This window comes from Periplaneta americana, chromosome 2 (assembly GCF_040183065.1).
Source record: "Periplaneta americana isolate PAMFEO1 chromosome 2, P.americana_PAMFEO1_priV1, whole genome shotgun sequence".
NCBI classification, from domain to species: Eukaryota; Metazoa; Arthropoda; class Insecta; order Blattodea; family Blattidae; genus Periplaneta; species Periplaneta americana.
The window spans coordinates 97,005,034-97,024,468 of record NC_091118.1 but is presented as its reverse complement, the minus strand read 5'-3'; the positions used below and the strand labels follow the sequence as shown (position 1 = coordinate 97,024,468).

Here is a 19,435-nt window from a genome sequence, read left to right as displayed (position 1 = left end):
ATTCGTATGTTCTCGCACATGAGTATTTCTCTGCTCCATAATCCATTTCAGTTATTCTTAATGAAGATGTTAGAAAAAATCCTAAAAGCATTTGTCTTGTTTGGTGGAAGAACAAAACTGCACAGAACACTTGCAGGATATCAGCAGTAACAGAATACCTACCCCATAAAATATGGAAATGGACAGAGCGGCATGAAGAGACAAAACAAGAGAAATTACATTGTGTGAAGTCGTGGTAAATAAGGAATAACTCTTAGATCAGATGAGTTTTTCGCAACATTTCTAACATCAATCACATGGATTTAGCCATATGTAATAACCCTACTACTTTTGATCACCTCATGACGAAGATAGAGCCAACGTTCGCTTTTAAATACTTCTCTAGCATCGGCAGAATCGACAAGTGCGTAGCTTTACTATATTACATATTTTTACGTAAAGCTACGTGGGGGTATGATCATCTGTCAACAAGTGCATATCTTTACTATACTGCATATTTTTGCAACGTTGCCAGCTTACTCAGGCCCAAGCGACAGCGGACTCCTTAAATCTCGTTTGATGGGGTGTTCTCGCCTTTATCCAATGATATATGCACTATCTCTGTTACTTTTCATTTGCGAACAGTAGCGGCGGAAGGGAGTTGCATTTTTGTGAGTCAGAAATCCCATATACCCAATGAGGAGAAAGACATAGGACTAGTTCTGCATCAAAAGAGAAATACAAGGAGAACAAGGAGAATACAAGATTAAACATGGTAGAACAGAGAGTTGGGGAATAGGAGGAGAACAAGGGGAATACAAGGAGAATAAGATGAATACAAGGAGAACAAGGGAAGGCTAAAAGAACAAAGGGAACACAAGGAGAACAAGGGGAGAGAAAAAGGACAAGGGGAAACAAAGAGAACAAGGGGAAGACTGGGATAACACGGGGAAGAGAAAGAAAAGAAGAGGAGTACAAGTGAAACAATGGAAATACATGGAGAAAAAGGAAATATAGAGAAAACAAGGGAAATAGAGAGAGAACAAGGGTAATACAAAGAAGAGGGGGTTTCTTTTTATGTGACGGTCAGTTCTCAAGTTACTCCCCATATGTAAAGAAGAAATACGCAGTTCTATATAAAATCGAAGCTACAGCTCTTCAAAAAGGCTTTTGTCCTAAAGCATGAAGTGATGGAAGGGCGTAAGAAAAATCGATGAATGGATTGAAAAACACACTGTGAATCTGCCATGACTTGAAATCATATGACGCGACGCGTCGGTGTGTTTCGGCTGAAGACAACACAGGACATCACATATATAACGGACAAACATCTATATTATAGGCAAGATACGCAACCATATTCATGGCTATCACGAAAGCATTTTTACCGTCGCGTCGCATAGCATATATCATGATGATTATAAGGACAATAATGGCGTGACGATAGCGATGACAAAATGGTACTGTAATGATGAAGACTATGCTGACGTGTTGAAAATGGCGATATCCATGCTGAGCTGTTATCTTGCTAAGTGCCAATTCGATCCTCGCCAGTCAGCATGTTCTGTGCGTGTGTTTGTATTTTTGACTTGTTACGCACCCACTGTTCCATTAGCTGTATCTAGCCTAGCGATCTAGTCAGCTGCATAATTCATTGACGTGAGCGCCCTTAGGGAATTCGACTAACCATGGGATGAAGCCTGCATATTGACAGATTACAACTCGGCTGCTACTGAATATGATTACAGTAAAATGCGCATCAATCGGATTTAAGCATTCTGACATGTCGTTCATAAATGCTGCGATTACTGGCTTAATTGACTTGTATTGCAAAAATGAGTTTATATTATATCCGATTCATGGCATAACAGTTTGTCAGGTACAGCGCCTTCACAGTTCACGTATATCGATCATCCAATAATGTTCACATTTCAATTGCAAATAATGTTTCAGTCTAATTTTAATAACAACATTTTACTGAACGTCAGTTTCTGTCGGTATTAAATGGAGTAAATGACGAGAGATATACTCTGGACCATTGTGTGTGTATTTGTAGCCTATGCCTGTGTATTATTAATATCAACACCACCACCACTACAATCGTCGTCGTCATCATCATCATCATCATCATCATCATCATCATCATCACCATCTTCTTCTTCTTCCTCTTCTTCTTCTTGGCTACATGCGTTTGCGGTTGGGTGGCGAAGATCTACTCTACTTCAGGTTTCATCCAGCTTTCGCAGGAGAAAATCCGGAAAGTGCGATCTTGCGTTACACATCTCTCAGAATGTTGTAAACTTCCAAATAACACAATATCTTTCCACATTTTTGCTTGTTCTGATAGATTTGACAGGCTTTGTAACAACTTTCGTCTTATATTAATAAAGAAATTCAATTATATTAATTAATAATGTTACCACAACAGATAAATTCTGTAGAACCAAAAATTAGTCTTTACGTAGATAATTAATACATCCCACAATGGGCTCGTCGTTTTATTATTATTATTATTATTATTATTATTATTATTATTAGTATTAGTATTAGTATTATTAATATTATCATTACCACCACTACTATTATTCATAGTTCATAGTTTTCTGCCCAAAGAGCAAGGTCTTTCACTGAATACCCGGTATTCATATTTTCCACCTTTTCTTACTCTTCGCATATGATTCATATATCTTAATGTTGTATATCACATGACGTCTTCTTCTGCCCCGAACTTTTCTCCCTTTCACCTTCCTTCCAATGGATCCTTCAATACGCAGTTTCTTCTCAGCTAGTGATCAAGCCATTTTTTTTTTCTCTTCCTGATCAATTTCAGCATCATTCTTTCTTCATCCACTCTTCTAGCACAGCTTCATTTCTTATTCTGTCTGTCCATTTCACACTCCATTCTTCTCATATCCACATTTCAAGTGCTTCCAGTTATTTCTCTTCACTCTGTCATAAAATTCATGTTTCTGCCACATACAATTCCACACTCCAAACAAAGACGAGTACTTCACTGGTGTCATCCTTAATTCTTTTTCCAGAGGTCCTCAGAAAATGATCCTTTTTCTATCAAAAGCTTCCTTTTGTCATTCCTATCCTCCTTTTGACTTCCTGGTAGCAGCTCATTATTATTGTTATTATCATTACCATCATAGTTAGGAAGTTCGTACCAAAGCTACAGATATCAGTTGAATACAGCGAAGACTACAGATGTTACCTGTGCCTCGCCCTGCTCTCGATCGCTATAGACGATATGCAATTCACAAAAACAACGCATAGTATCATTCTATGGAGCTGTGAAGAATATTTTTAAATGTAGCCTATATTAATAGTTTAGATTTTGAACAAAGTGAGCTATTCTGTTATTATTGTATTATCTAGGTAATGTTAATATTATGCATGATTCCAAAAAGTAAACTCATCAGTTATTAAATAATTATGCAAACAGGAATATGTAACACGTTAATTTTTTCCCGGATTATTCTTCGTTAAATTTTGACGTCTCGTACTGCTATGCATTCGGTTGCGTTACAGTCCAAGTTAACATCGAAATTACGATACGAACGCCCTGGCTGCCATTACAATAGAAACGAAAAATTTTCTTGAACACAATTATGGGTTTAATATTATGTGCCACATACGAGAGCCACTATTAGATTCACAAAGTAATTGTTCAGCTGATGACAGTAAGAAATACTGTATTGCATTTCAGATTTGATCCAGTAGCGTCTTGTGGCGTAGAACGAATATTTTCAGAGTACAAATACTGTTTTTTTTTTCTGGACCTAAAAGGAGTATTTCTTTTGATAAAATGAAAATGTTCATTGTTATTTATTATGATGAGGCTGGAATGATAATTGTATAGTCTGTAAGTTATTTTTATATATATTGTAAATTATATTAGGTTGGAAATTACGAAATTAATAATAAATTACAAATTATTGTTTTTTAATATTATTCGTTTATTATTTTCTTGTTCTGGGTTGTGGACGATTGGAGCATATGTTTGGTTGCTACTCGGCTGTACATATTTGTCGTTTTGGTTCACTGACATTGAGAGCTACGCTATTACTTTTCATAGAGTAGAGATATAGTCAAGCTCACACAACTTAACAGTTGTGATACCAACTTCCTAGCTCTGGTTATCTTTAATATTATTATCACTAATATTAGTATTTTAAGTTCACATATTGCAACTACAATTATAGGCCTGTACCTTTACAGGAAACGTGATTAAGTACATGTAGCCTAAGCATATTCAAATTTACTGCATTGTGAGAGATAAAAAAAACATAATGTGTCAGCCGCCTTGGTAGCTCATTTGACAGAGCACTGGTTTACGATGACTGCGGATCGAGATTCGAATCCCGGTGATGGCGGAGAATTATTTATGATGGAAAAAGCCAAAGTTCCTGAGCAGTTTTCTTTGGGATCACCCGTTTGCATTCATTACCTCATCGTCACTCTTCATTTCAATGTTCATTTATCAATGTTACGATGGTATTAATCAAAACGTTGCAGACGTTTAGAGGGGAGTGAAAGGGCATTCTAGTGGGACTTCCCTGGAACATGACTGAATCGACAGACGATACTGCATAGCTGAATCACGATATCTACAAGGAAGTCAGCCGTTCGGGCATCAACAATCATTCCCGAGTATGGGAGAATGGCAAGCCCATTCGAAGCTGAAGTGCTAGCTTTCGGACTCCTTCTCAGGTCCGTAGCTACGAACTTCTTTTAAGGGGGACAGCTGCGACATTAGGGAGGCAGGACATTTTTTCTCTTGCACGGAGGAGGGACCCGAAGGCTTACACTGCAACCTTTGGCTTATTATGCTTATCACTCCTATTCCTGTGAATGATTGGGTAGCCGAACAGCCGTGCTCTTGTACAAGTACAGCATGCCGCACCGTGAACTTAACCCGGGCTATTGTATGGATGATGATATGTGAATTAATGATGACGAAATGAGTCCGAGGTCCAACGCCGAAAATTACCCAGCAATTCTGCTTCAATTGGTTGAGAGAAAATCCCCGAAAAAAACCCAACCAGGTAATTTATCCCAACCAGGTTTTGAACCCGGGCCCGCTCGTTTCATAGCTAGACGTGCTGACCATTATTCCACAGCGGTGGACAGGCAGGACTTGCATCACAATTTTTCACTACTGTGAAAAAATACAGTTTAGGAAGCCGTGAAAATTTCACTGCCCTCTAGATACTAAATGTCTAGAATGAAGAATGTGCATTAAAAGAAAAAACTACATTCTTGCAAATTCTTGATAGATTAACAAAAACAGGGCAACAAAAATCTAATTACAATATTCAACTTATTGGGGGGGGGGCGCACAAGATGCTTTTGGAGGACTTTGTCTCCACTTTGCCCCCGCCCTCTAGCTACGGGCCCGCTTTTCCTCCGTAAAAAAAGTGGGTTGTGTCGGGGATCGCAAGATTTCAGCGGAATATTGCTAGGTCCGACGAACGGCATTTGTATCTACTCGGTTATGTTCCTTTGATTCCTGTCCGAATTCGCACTCCTACGATTACTGTCTTCATTGCCCTATGCGCTCCGCTAGGAATGGGTTTCGGTGGGACGGAGGAAATGGGAAAGGTGAATGTTCAATCGGTTTCCGTGGGACTAGGAAAGGAGTAGATGATTTCCCAGTGTTACAACGAGAAATAAAGGGCAGGAGTTGGGGTAGTAAGGTGACGTCACAGCATAACTGAACCTCGAAAGTCTCTGTGTATTTAACTTCATAGCAGAAAAAAACTACGGGAAATTAAGTTAGTCTTAAAACCGTAATATTTTAAAGTAATATTTATATCCAAATGATCAGAAGGAAGATTTTATGAATATTCAAACATACGGAGAAATATTTTCTTTGGCTACACTTGAGACATGCTATTAAGGTTTTCTTAATAGCATCTTTATTTAATAAAAATGAAAAATCACAAACGGATACAATTCCATCATTCACTCCTTCATAATGTTGCCCAAAGGAAGCACTTCAGTTGTTCTTACTTATTTTTTCTCTGTGATGGCCATATCCTCGTCCACAACGGCATCTGGCCGCGAAACCAGATGGCCCGGGTTCGATTCCCGGTCGGGACAAGTTGCCTGGTTGAGGTTTTTCCGGGGTTTTCTCTCAACCCAATATGAGCAAATGCTGGATAACTTTCGGTGCTGGACATTGGACTCATTTCACTGGCATTATCACCTTTATCTCATTCAGACGCTAAATAACCTAAGCTGTTGATAAAGCGTCGTAAAATAACCTACTTGCACACACCATATCCTCATTATACATTTGTATAATGTGTTCGTTAATTTTATATGGCATTGAATCATTAAAATTGGTTAAAATATATTTTTTATATTTCACTTTAATGAATTTTTATATAGCTATTCTTTCTACAAGAAAAGAGCAAAATGCTTCTGTTGCAGTCAATAGAAATCCCGCCATTTTCCTTGCAAGCCATGCATTATTTTGCATGGATCATTCTCATCCTTTACCGCAGGTTTTAATTGACTGCATTAAGTAGGTTTTTAACATGTGTGTGATATGTCTTAGAAGTTTACATTTGATCTTCACAGAACTTGTTTCTTCGAAGTATTCCCAAATACATGATATTTTTCTCGATTCTATGTGTGAAGTAGTCATGCATTACAGTCTGTAAAATAGATGGAAATAATCACCTACAACTCAGAAAATATTCATCCCACGTTTTTCTTAAAGTAAATATTTTTATCGCAATACTATTGAAAATGTATCTTTGTTGTTTTGATTATGCGTTTAAATTTATCTTAAAACGTATCTTCAAAGAGTTTCTAAAATATCATTTTCTCTCCTGAAAGCTTTAGTAAAATGCTACTGAAGAAACAAGCTGGGTTCATTTAATTTGTATGACTTACTCGTGCACCGTCCAGTTCGACAAGGGCTCTGTCGCTCGGCCGGGGTCACTGGGGCATTTTTAGATTCCTCAGACTCTGCTCTGTGGAAAAGAAGGAGAATAAGGGAAGACATGGAGAACAAGGGGAATACGTGAAGGAAGAAGGAAAGATAAGGAGGAAAAGGGAATACAAAGAGAACAAGGGGAAGAAAAGTAACAAAAGGAAATACAAGGAGAGTAAGGGGAAAACAAAGGTAATATAAGGAGAACCCTTGTTATATCTATAATAGCTTATGTATAGTAAAGCTATGCACATGTCGATTTTTTATGGAGTGTAATCTGTATAGCGTAACGTAACCCACTGTGTGTAGACGGATCCTGATTACTCCTGTTATTGTATGTAGGCTAATATTATTTAATATTTTAATGAAATATAGTGAAACATTATTTAAGACATATCTAAGATGCTTATTTTTTATTATTTCTTTAGAGTAAGATTTCAATTCTCATTTGTGTTCTACTAAGTTTCCACCTTATGATAAAGATTTTTTTCTTTTACAGGTAAAGAAGATTCTGCGTTTTCTTTAGTGGTATGTATTGAAGAATACGATAAACATGATCTCTTTTTAATCTTTGTAAATATGCGTATAACATTGTATGAAACGTTAGTCATATTTTCAGGAGCGTATTAGTGCGTGGAAAGTATCAAAATTATGCTTCGTAACGTAGTTAGGATGTGTAAGAACAATTTTTACTCTCGTTTTGCTTTTTCCCTTTATTTTAATACATAGTCTATATTTTTAGTACTTCGCTGTGTGATCACTGAAACCTTCTATGTATATGTATTTCGGGTGCCTGCACATATATCTTATATCTTAATCATGTGTGAAATATGGTATAGTAACTTATAACTTACTATATTCTCAGGACTTATGAGGATATGAAATTAATTTAGGATATTTTACATATAGGTATTATTTATACTGATAGATGTAACAATGGCAAGATTTCCAATGCATATCCATAAAATATAGCACATTGTCACACTGTATACAGTACCTGTGTGCGAACTGTTGTTAAATACTAAGGAAAAATTGAAATGGCGAAGACAGTCGTCAAAGAACGAGCATTACAACATATTGAAATGGCACATATTTTGCCACTAAGCATTTTACTCAATTACTGAAAAATGTATATAATAATTGGAAAGTAGTGTCGCAACAATTGTTCATGAACATTTTATGCCAAATTCGTTCCCCGCCTAGCGCAAAAATTAGCACTGTGGGTGTATGTGATGTTAACCTAGATTTTGAAACTGAATGAAAATTAGATATGTAGAGTGCGGCACGAAGATCTGTAAACTACGCCACATAGATTTGTAGGTTGCGCCAGGAGTAATACGGTAAACAAAATCGAGGAAGTTTTATCGATATTGAATCTATCTATAGGTTAGTACGGTTTGCCAACGGTTGGTAACAACTGTTCTATCGATATGAATCTATCTATAGTAGGTACGGTTTGCCAACGGTTGGTAACAACTGTCCCATATCATAACAAAATAGGTCACAACACACGCCCACTAACCTGTCATTCGCATGTATCTAAACTCTATTTGTATATTTCAACTAGGCTGTGACTATAATTAAGACTTTGTGGTACTATTAAGATTCTTTCGACATATTCCATACTCTAGCTGTGAAGAGATGTACGAATATCATGGAATTCAAATAAATATTACAATACAAAGGAAAAAAATAATTATTACGTAAAACCCGATATCTATTTATAACAGCTGTTAACTCCAAAAAAAATAATAATTTAATTTCTTGTACATGGACAGTTTTTATGTAACTAGTTTTCTAATGAATAGAAATAACATCTCACGTACCTAGAATCTATTTAATTTCTGTGACAAGTAACTTCAACATTCCAAATATTGCCATAATGAAGAGGAGCCTAGTTTCATATAGGCTGTATTTGGTTTCATATATTTCGACTGCGCGTTAGGATACCAATTATTTGGTTTATAACGAACACCATTCTTGATTTCATGTATGACCCCATGTAAGTCATACTCCGTAATTATTTTTCCATGAAATGAACAGAAGTCTGATTTCACGTACTTATATTCCGTGTATATCATAATTCTTCATTTATTGAAATGATTAACGACAGTCTGATTTCAATTTCATATATCTCGATTCGATGTAGCGTGTCTTGATATGAGTTCACCTGTATGTAGGCAGCAAGTTCGCACTACTGTCCACAAGTAGCATATATACAGGGACTCTTGTTTACTGCACATGCGCAGTGTGATGTATGCGAAACATACAATAAGGGAGACCCAAATTTTATTTCCATATCTCTACATATCAGATAACCTCAATCAGAGAGGTTATACACACACACACTCACTGTAATATTATGAGTAGGGCCGTGACATCGGTATATTTGTATTAGTTTCAGGTGAACATACGACGCCAGACAGAATGTAGTCGGCGTTTCAAGTGCAGGCAGCGGAAGTGAATGTGACACACGCCTAAGCAAGCACGTTCCGTGTTTTGTATACGATTATTGCGTGTTATAAAATCAAGACAATACAATCAGTGTATATAAGGGTTAATATCGGAAAGGTCTAAAATGCTGATGAGGTTGAGAAATCATACTTAAATTGCCACAAATGTCGTAAAACATGTCTGAAAAGATGTTTTGTAAAGAGTTTTGCATTACAGTTTTAGAATGCCGAAAAGGATATGGTGTAAAATTTTGATTTCCCTATATTTACATTAATTTATTTATCACATCTATTCCCTACCTTACTTTTCTTGCATGTTGTTCGCCTGGTTTCGGTTCCTGCTGCAATAAACACAACATTCATTTTCAAAGTTTCAAATGAAAATGACCGCCGAATGTCGGATAGTATAACCTTGTATGCGGAAAAACTGCGTTCTACATGCAAGGGCGCATATGTAAAATATTTCACATCATCCATTTCCACATCAAGTTTATAATAATCGCACCTGTCATCTGACAAAACTTCTGCAATTTTGCATAATGTATTGAAACCACAGTTTTTTTTTTGTATTACTGTGTTCATTTTCACACACACCTTTTTGCTTGTATCATCATACGCCATATACGTTTTCGGCATTTCAAAACTGTAATGCAAAAGTCTAAATATCAAAAGAATAAAAACATCTTTCCAGACTTATATTTTACCACATTTGTGACAATTTAAGTATGATTTCGAGCAATTATTCTCAATCTCAACAGCATTTTAGAGCTTTCAGATGTTGACCCTTATATAAAATTATTGAACTGTCTTGATTTTATAATATGCAATAATCGTATACAAAACATGGAACGCTTGCTTAGGCGTGTGTAAAATTCGCTTCTGCTGCCTGTACTTGAAACACGCCGACTACATTCTGTCCGGCGTTGTATCTTCACTTTCAAACTAATACAAATATACCGATGTCACGGCCCTAAATTATAAGATAGTTTAGTGCACGTAGTATTACTCAGTTTAATGGAACATGCTGTTTTTAATTAAAAAAACACACATACACAGGTATCTGGATTCGATTCACAATATAATTTTTTTCTCATGAAGGTGGATAATGATTAATTTGATTTCGTATTTATACTTCGCTTATTTTATACTTATTTCTATTGAAATGAAAATGTAAGGACAGGCTGGTTTCATATATCTGGACTCGATGTAGGTTACAGGCAGTAATCCCTTTTTCTATGGAAACGGATAATGAACAGCTGTCTAATTATGGTAATTTCGAGAGTAGAATGTTTTATTTTCGCTGGCAGAGTTAAAGCCATAAGGCTTTCACTTCCACTCAACCAGCCTTATTCAATACAATAGCGACATACATATTTAAATTACAAATATTTACAACACACTAAAGATTCTCCAGCAATATTCTTCAGTTACGTTTTAACCACTAGTACATTTTATTTAATTTGCTAGGAGACGTCGTTACACATAGATCAGTTTTACACCAAACCTCGATCTGCTCCCCTCAGAGCGCGAGTCCTTATATAAATTTATACTCGGTCAGTCGAGCCCTACTGTTATCAGTAAAAAACAATTAACAATAGTTATCTCAGTAATAACAACCATATAAAATATTCGATGATTTGAATCGTCGACTTCGCTACGCATAACATAATTTTATTATACCTAATTTTCGTTGCGTTCTTTAAACTCGTATTAATTAAACTGAGAGATGGAATAACTTCACAAATGTCACAAGGTACAAATTATATAAAAATATATACCATGTTTAATCGATCGGTGACAGGTTAGGTTTATTTCATTCAGGCTTTTCATGTCTTGCATAAACGTCTATTGGTAGATAACATTTATTTTGCTTTCCCGCGTAATGCAAGGTGACGGTGGTTTCACTGGGTTTTGTAATTATCTGTGAAAATGTAAGAGAAAATGTTCCATCATATATATAAGAAACGAAGTTATCTGGGGCGAGTTAGGAATTTTCTAGAGTTCCTTAAGTGGAGCAGCGAAACTCGGAGTGAGACAAGTGACCAGCAGGCTTCGAGCTAACATATTTAGTTTCTCTCAGCCCCGAACTCCCTTTGCAAGGAAGCCTTTTCGAGTTCTTTTTAAAGTTTCTCCTCCCATTTCCCTCCCTTCAATTCGATCCAAATGGGGCGAGTTTGCTAGTTTTACAGCTTTCGCAGTGATCACATTGTTTCTCTAGAGTAGTGTACTACAATTTTGAAGTTTTTCCCCCGTGTGCGGTGTGTGACGGGATTGAAGATTCACTATCAGATAAAACTATGAAGTAACTAAAAAATTAAAATACAATCGTTTGGTCCAGAGAGCGTCCGTTTATTCTGCAATAATTCGTTTAATATGTTTCTTAATTGCAAATTTTAATAATAAAACTACAATCATTTTAGTGCAAAGAGCATACAGTTTAGCGCAAGGATAATTTCTTTAATATGTTTGTTAAATTTATAATGTGTCCAAATAATTAAAATACGATTATTTTGTCCAGGAGACATCAGTTTTTTTATTGCAAGGATAATTCGTTAACATGTTTCTAAATTAGTCTTGAATACCGATGCATTCTTTAATAAATTACTCCAAACCAATGTGAATGTAGCGTGGATTGTGTGCGACGATAATTTTTTGTGTTGGTCTCATTGTGTTTGCGTAAATGGAAACAAATTAAAATTAACATGGCACATACACATTCTTTTAAGGAATACAGAAAACAAACATGAATAATATTCAGCGTTCTTAATGATAATAGAAAATACGATATAAAATGGAAATTACATATCGGTGAGCGTAAGTAGAAGCACTGTCGATTAATTGCTTAATAACTACTCCAGATTTAGTGTAAAACAAGCCTATATGTGACGACGTCTTCTAGAAAATTATTCTCTAATGTATCCGTAGAATACTCCTAGTGTGCTATCTCTAGACTTAGTGTATGTTATAAATTCTGTGTTCCACAAAATAGAATTTGAAGAGCATTCTTGTCATAATCCTTGTTTCCGTTGAAGTGAACTTTGAGTGACAGTCGGTTTTCATAATTGAAGACTGGTCATAAAAAGGTTGTAAGTGTCAATATCTTTGAACATTAATTTTTCCAAAAAAGAAGAGAGTCCATATCCAATCAACTAAGAAAAGAGGATAAGCCCCATTGTAATTTTATTTAGAACCTGACTTCTCCCATGGATGTGTATTACTAGTTGCACAAGAAAATCCTGTTTTCTAGGAGTTTTTGGCAGTTACAGTCTTTTTTATGTCCAGTGTTCAAGTCTTGACTCTGTGTAGGATATAATTTTTCGCATGGAAACTAAGTTTGTAAGTAGTTCTGAATATGCGTTGATAATTTACAGTAGTGTAGTGTAGTGTAGTATAGTGTAGTGTAGTGTAATGTAGTCTATGTGTAAGGAACGTTTCAAAGAGGCGAAGAGTTGGCGATCCGTACAAGAAGGTTTTTGTATGTTTTGTTAATTACTATGCAGTCTATAACTGGAAGAACCAATAATTTGTTACCTCTTGCATTATAGATTCGACCCAGAAGGAAAGGACGTTTGTCTTAATGTAACACATTAACGCTGAGTTGCCAAACATTGACCCGCCGGCAAAATTAGCAGACTAGTGTTACGTCTCACTCTATGTCTACATACGTCAGGGAGAATATACAACGTGGCAAAGAATTGGATCGCTTATTTTAGCTGGTATTATATTGGCATCTTCTTCCACTTCTTCATTTATCATTCCTTTTTCTCTTCTTTCTCCTCATCCGTCCGAAGATTATGTGAAGCAACTTTTCTGAGTTCACAAGTCGAACTACCTCTGATATTTACAACCTCCCTTAGTCCTTCTTTCGCCAATATTTTATATTATATACAGGTAATATTTCTTCTGACTTATGGTGTTATAGATCTACTCTGTTTTCCTATATTCTCTTCTTTGTGGAGCGTAAACTAGACACATCCAGTGCCACTAACCTCTCATACCCAAAGACCCAAAGAACAAGTAAATTCACTAATACAAAAGTGTTTTAAATAAATGTAATATATTTTTATTAAGTTTATTTATCTGTAGTCATATCGCGTGTTAGGATCAATGAGTATACCAATAGGCCGTTGTTACTGTTGTTGAGTTACTGTTTCTGTTGTGTGTTGTAGATGTTTGTTCATGTAACTGATTTCAGATTTTGATTAATGTTTATGATATTGGTGACTGAGGTGGTGATGAATCATGGTACGTAAATTTCCATTCCGGCATTTGCCTTTGTGACTGAGGGTTGAGGGAAACCATGAAAAACGCCAGTCAGATTGCCCAGCCACAGGGTTTGAACCCGGGATCTCCCGGATACGAGTTACAAACACTACCGACTGCGCCAACTCGCTCGGTAAATGTAATATTATTACACAATAAAAGCTAATTTACTGTGGCTCTACACTAGAACAAAATATATTGAGAGATAAACAGAATAACAATAGCCAATTAACAAACTAACCTGAAATACAACAGCAATAGACATTATGGGTCATTCGAAAATTAGTGGCAACACTTTAATCTTAGTTATTCACAATTGACATACAGTTCTCAAATGTAATCTTCTTCATTATCGCGTAGGTACACGTCGTCATACCTCTGGAAAACGACGGATGTCATGCACAGCTTTACTTTGCTCGCTTCTAATTGACTGCTGTACACCTATTATAATGACCTGTGTATTTTTAAAGCGTACCCCTCTCAGTGGTTCTTTCTTCTCAAGGGAAGAGTAGCCGTAGGATCTCATACTCGGAGAATACGGAGGATGCTCTAGAACTTTCTCATTTCCAGCTGCTAAGTAAATTAACCATTTGGGCAGCCATGTATATTCAAGAAATTTCGGCGCAGATTTTTGTCGTGTCTAACTTTTTAAGTATGTAAAGGACTGATAGGGAAAATATGTATACATGAAAAATTACACCAAAGTAGGAACAGAAATATAAGGGAAAACATTTAAACTGTTAAGAGGGGTGAAACAAGGTGATTCGATTTCGCTAAGCCTATTTACATGCGTATTGGAAAAGATAGTCCGAAAGTTGGAATGGGAAGAAAATAAAATTGGACTTAATATAAATGGAAGAAGGCTGTTCAATCTGCGTTTTGCGGACGACATAATGCTGTGTGCTAAATAAGTTCCGAAGTTCGAACGCATGCTGAATGATCTGAACCAATACAGCAAAGAAGTAGGGTTAAAATTGAAGCCGTCGAAAACCAAAGTGATAACAAATTCGGACAAAGGACACATAAAAGTAGACAATATTTGTATACTGTAGAATATATAGACAAATACATCTATCTAGGGCAGAGCATCTCGATGTTGAATAATGTTCAACGTTCTTAATGATCTTGGGATATAAAATTGCTGTAAGTGCCATCATCTTTGAAAATTAGTTTTTCCTAAAAAAAAAAAAAAAAAAAGAGTCTATATCTCTGACTCAATCAACTGAGAAAAGAGGATAAATTCTATTGTAATTTTACTTAGAAATGAACTCGTCCACTTAGCAGCATTACGATATTGTATCGCTTACCCATGGCAAGCTTGCTGTAATGCTTCACGACGTCATTTAACATTTTTGCCAGTGTTGTCATTAATTTTCGAATAACAGTGTATATTAACAACGTCCCAATATTAAATATAGAGCCGGAGGATAAATAAGTAACCTGAATAATTTATAACTTAAAAAAGACCGAAGAAAAACGAAATAAGTTTAGCGTGATAGCCTATTAACTCATCTCCTAGATGATTTTCGACAAAGAAGAGACTATTCTGGAAGAGGTCTCAGGTCAAAGTTACGCAAACTATAGATTGACAAATCGAACTGAAACCCTGACCGAGTTATTACGTAAGCGCTGGCTGTCTTGGGGAGGAGCAGTGAGAAAGCACGGGGGGGGGGGGAAGGGAGAGAGCACTATGCACTATACTTGCAGGTCCACTCACAGTTTGTCAAACCTGCTAACAAAAGCATTAAAAGATTGACTAGTTGCCTGCAATGCTGGCATAATGGAACCTTCCTAGCCGACAGTCGAGGCAAAAATGAAGAATCCGTTATTGTAGTAATACTGGAGAGTGGTTCTTCTATTGGTCGTGATGCCCACACACACCCTCTCAGATATTTACATGGTGATTGGTGACTGAATGACGAGGAGCAAGGGAGAGAGAAGAAAGAAAGACAGAGATTCCAGAAGTTGGCGTGTTTTACGGGGTTTCACTTGAAGTTGTCAAACTATAGTATATTACAAGAGAAACAAATGCGACTGATGAGCAGAGTGGGGGGAAAAGAGAGATAGAAGGAAGGATAGCGATTAGACAACTCTAGCGAAAAAGATAAGAAAACGAGGAATACAAAAAAACTTCTAACGTTGATATTGCCCTCTAATATTGTTAACATATCTAAGAAATTTAATTTGCCATAACAGTTCTACTGAAAAATTGTACTTCCTTATCATTTAAGGTATAAAAGAAAAATTATGTGCCATGAAGATGACACATACATGCTCGTTATAGTTTCACACATTTCGCAATAAATGAGACACTTGATGAGGAACTGCATGTTTGTGAAATGCGTAAAATATACCAATAATGAGGAAATAGGCCTATATTCGTATATTATCATCAAGGCATCGATTTTTTAAATAATTTTCTTAATGTACGTGCATTGCATACAACCACTCGAAATAAAACCAGGAATGAAAAGAATGAAATAATGTAGCTTGATCACATTGCAGCACGGCAGCGAAATCTCTACCAACACAGAAGCAATTTGATAAAATAGAATATGTCGAAATGAAATTTCTTAGAGGTATCAAATACCGTGCCAGATTATATGCGATAATAATGGAAGATATGAAGACAATATTGTGTACTAAAAGTTGCACTAAAAGTCACTACCCATTGTTTTTCCAGATTTATTTTCTTCTGCGTTGATACATCGCTGAATAGTACGATTTGACACACTTACACGCTTTTTTGCACAACTTTCCCATGTGAATTTCTTCAAAAGTGTTTTCAGTGGCTCCTTTCAAGTTCTCAACCGCTGTTGACGTGGGTAATGGCTTTTCGCTGGCTTTATATAATTATAACCATTAAGAAATGGGATATTGAATTACCGGAAAAATTTGATCGATGGCCTGTCAGTAATGTAAAATGATGGACAAGCTGAAGAAGGATTAAATTATAGACCAAACGGAAGAAAATAGGTCGATCCAGGAAATATTGGAGCGATGTATGAAAGAGAAACGTTTAATTCTATTTAGATATTGACGTGAGGAGCAGGAGGAGGAGGCCAAAGGGAAGAATTAGGGTATATAACTGATGAAAATAAAAACAAATCCTGCTTGGCAGACATTTGCAGTGATTACACATTACAGTAGCTAAAACGTGTTAAAGAAACTTTATTGCCTAGATCGGGGTTATATCCCGTATAAAAACAGACTGAAATTAAGCGTGTATATAGCCACCGACGTGGCTCAGTCTGTTACGGCGCTTGCCTGCCGGTCTGAAGTTGCGCTTGGGCGCGGGTTCAATCCCCGCTTGGGCTGATTATCTGGTTGGGTTTTTTTCCGAAGTTTTCTCCAACCGTAAGGTAAATGCTAGATAATCTGTGGCGAATCGTTGGCCTCATCTCGCCAAATACCTTCTCGCTATCACCAAATTACCTAGTAGTTGATACAGCATCGTTAAATAACCAACTAAAAACGTGTATATACGAGTTTGTGGTTGTATGTATGTGTGTAGGACATGTGTATGTATGTATGTATGTATGTATGTATGTATGTGTGTATGTGTGTATGTATGTATGTATGTATGTAAAAGCCTATATGAAACTGTCGGCGGCAGGTACAAGATAACGTTTGTTGAATTCGACCCCGCTTTTCCTCTCTGTCCTGGTCTCGCTGCTCTATGTGCTGCTGACACCTTCTCTCTGGGGAGCTGAGCAATCCTCACTCCAGTCGCTGTAAGATAGACTTCCTTGCTTCTGGGAAGTTATCATAGAAACATTGCTTCGCCAGGACATTGAAATGTCCCCATTTTACTCCGTGTGTAATTTCATTTTTCATAGCAGAGATATGCAGATGTGTTTTTTTTTTTATTGGTCAAAACTACGTTCATAATGGCCACATGTAGAACAGGTTCCCACCTTTTGACAGTGTTTGGCATAAACTGACATGTAATGTGTTTATTGGAGCATGAAAATGAATCATTTATCCAAACTTCAGTATCTGCCGTCGAAGTGTTTTTAGCAAAATCCGATATCTGACCTGTGCGCTTTATTTCCTGTCATATTTACTAAAGAGATTGGATGACTTCTCATGTCAGTAAATTTCCAAATCATTTGTTCACTTTGGAATATTTATACCAGCAAGCTCTAATTGAATCGTCCCAAAGAGAAAGGTCCTAAGTCCATTTTACAAAAGTGTTGAGAAAATGAATAAAACTATATAAACTTTACAAATTTTACTGAATCATTTTTTTCTTTTTACAGTGATGTCCTCCTTTATGGTTGACTTTATGTGGCAAAAACATAATTGTCAATGATATTGTTTAAAATATGAAATTAGCAATTTATAATTTTGGACATGTGCCCTTTCTCTTGATTTTACTATCAACTTCAATCTTCAACTTGTACATTTTCTTCAGCTGTGGTTAGTTAACAATTTCATTGTAGAATTCTTCGTATTCTTGAAGCATGTAGCGAAGAAGCTTCTTGATATAATTTGTTTTGGCTTGTTTTGTTGGTTTTTGCCATATTGGTAGGAAGCTTAGGAATTCTTCTTCTAGGTTGTCTTACGTGGAAAGTGTTTCTAACAAGTATGTGACTATGCTGCCTGGCTTCTGAGAATCATGCACAAAATGCACCAAACTGTTGATTCCAAAAGAAACTTTATTCGCTCTCGGAACATCCCTTGCTGCAGTTTCCTCCGATATGCAGTTTCTCGTGTACAAAATTGGCCACAAGATTTTGAAATATTTTATGTCTATGAGTTGGATCTCTTTAACTGTGAATTTCTTGATGTGAATCACAATGGAAGTAATATGATGCAAATCATACAGTCTGTCATGTGCTTTAAGAGCACTCTTTATAATACCGAAATCTCTATCGCAGGGTAGGAAGGAGTGCCCGCGGACAGGGAAGTGATGTTAAATTTTAATAAATTTCTTGATATCTGTTAGGGCTAGCAAGAGTCGTGCCATGTCATGATTCTTGTTCTGGCCCCCACAGTTATCGGAGTACAGGTGTAATTCAGTAATATAACTCTGTAGGTAATCAAGTAGAAATGAACAAACTTCATTGGGCCTTTTTTCGCAATACCTTCATGATGCAGATAAATGACGGCAGTACTGGACTTAATATTATGAATTTAAGAGAGGTTAACATGTAACTGTCTCATGTAGTATGTTTCCTGCATTGGGATGGTGGGCAATGGAATGTTCTGCATAAAGTCAAAACATAAGGGAAGACCTTCTTCTGTAGCACTTCTGTCAGATTGTATTTGGCTATAGAATTTATTGGCTTTTCGTTTGTGCACCATCAGTTCAGCCGCAGCAGTCTGTTTTGCATTGTCATTAAGATGTGAATTATTTAGCTTTGTTTTTAACTCTTCACATGTTCCACAACAGTTAATTTGAGGACACCCAAATGAAAGATTGTAATTTTCGTTAACAATTTTTGCATACAACTGATAGCTTATTATGATACCAGGATGCAACTCTTTGAACAGCTTATACATAATTTTTATATTGAGCCTTGAATCTAAATATTTCAATGACCTTTGAATATAATGTAATATTGTGTATGACTCATTAATTTTGTTGTTTTAATAGAATGTTTTCATTACCTGCAAGGAGGGCCAGACTTTGTAGCGAGAATCACTATTCGTTTGGAGTTAATATATTCAAGTCCTTTTACTCTTGTCATTTTTCATTGGTTACATTTCCAGGATGTTGACTGGGCAATCCTTTTCTTCCTTTTCTTACTAATATTTTCTGCATTCTCCATTCTGTTTTTATAAC

At 36.3% G+C, this 19,435-nt stretch overlaps 1 protein-coding gene across 1 annotated transcript in view; it reads left to right on the top strand.

Annotated features, from left to right (window-relative positions):
• sfl (N-deacetylase and N-sulfotransferase sfl) overlaps positions 1-19,435 on the top strand; it is a 953,010-nt gene that overhangs the window by 170,817 nt on the left and 762,758 nt on the right. The window contains exon 3 of the mRNA XM_069818159.1: positions 7,428-7,456. The gene's annotated coding sequence lies outside the window, so the exon portion shown is untranslated. The remainder of the gene's footprint in view (positions 1-7,427; positions 7,457-19,435) is intronic.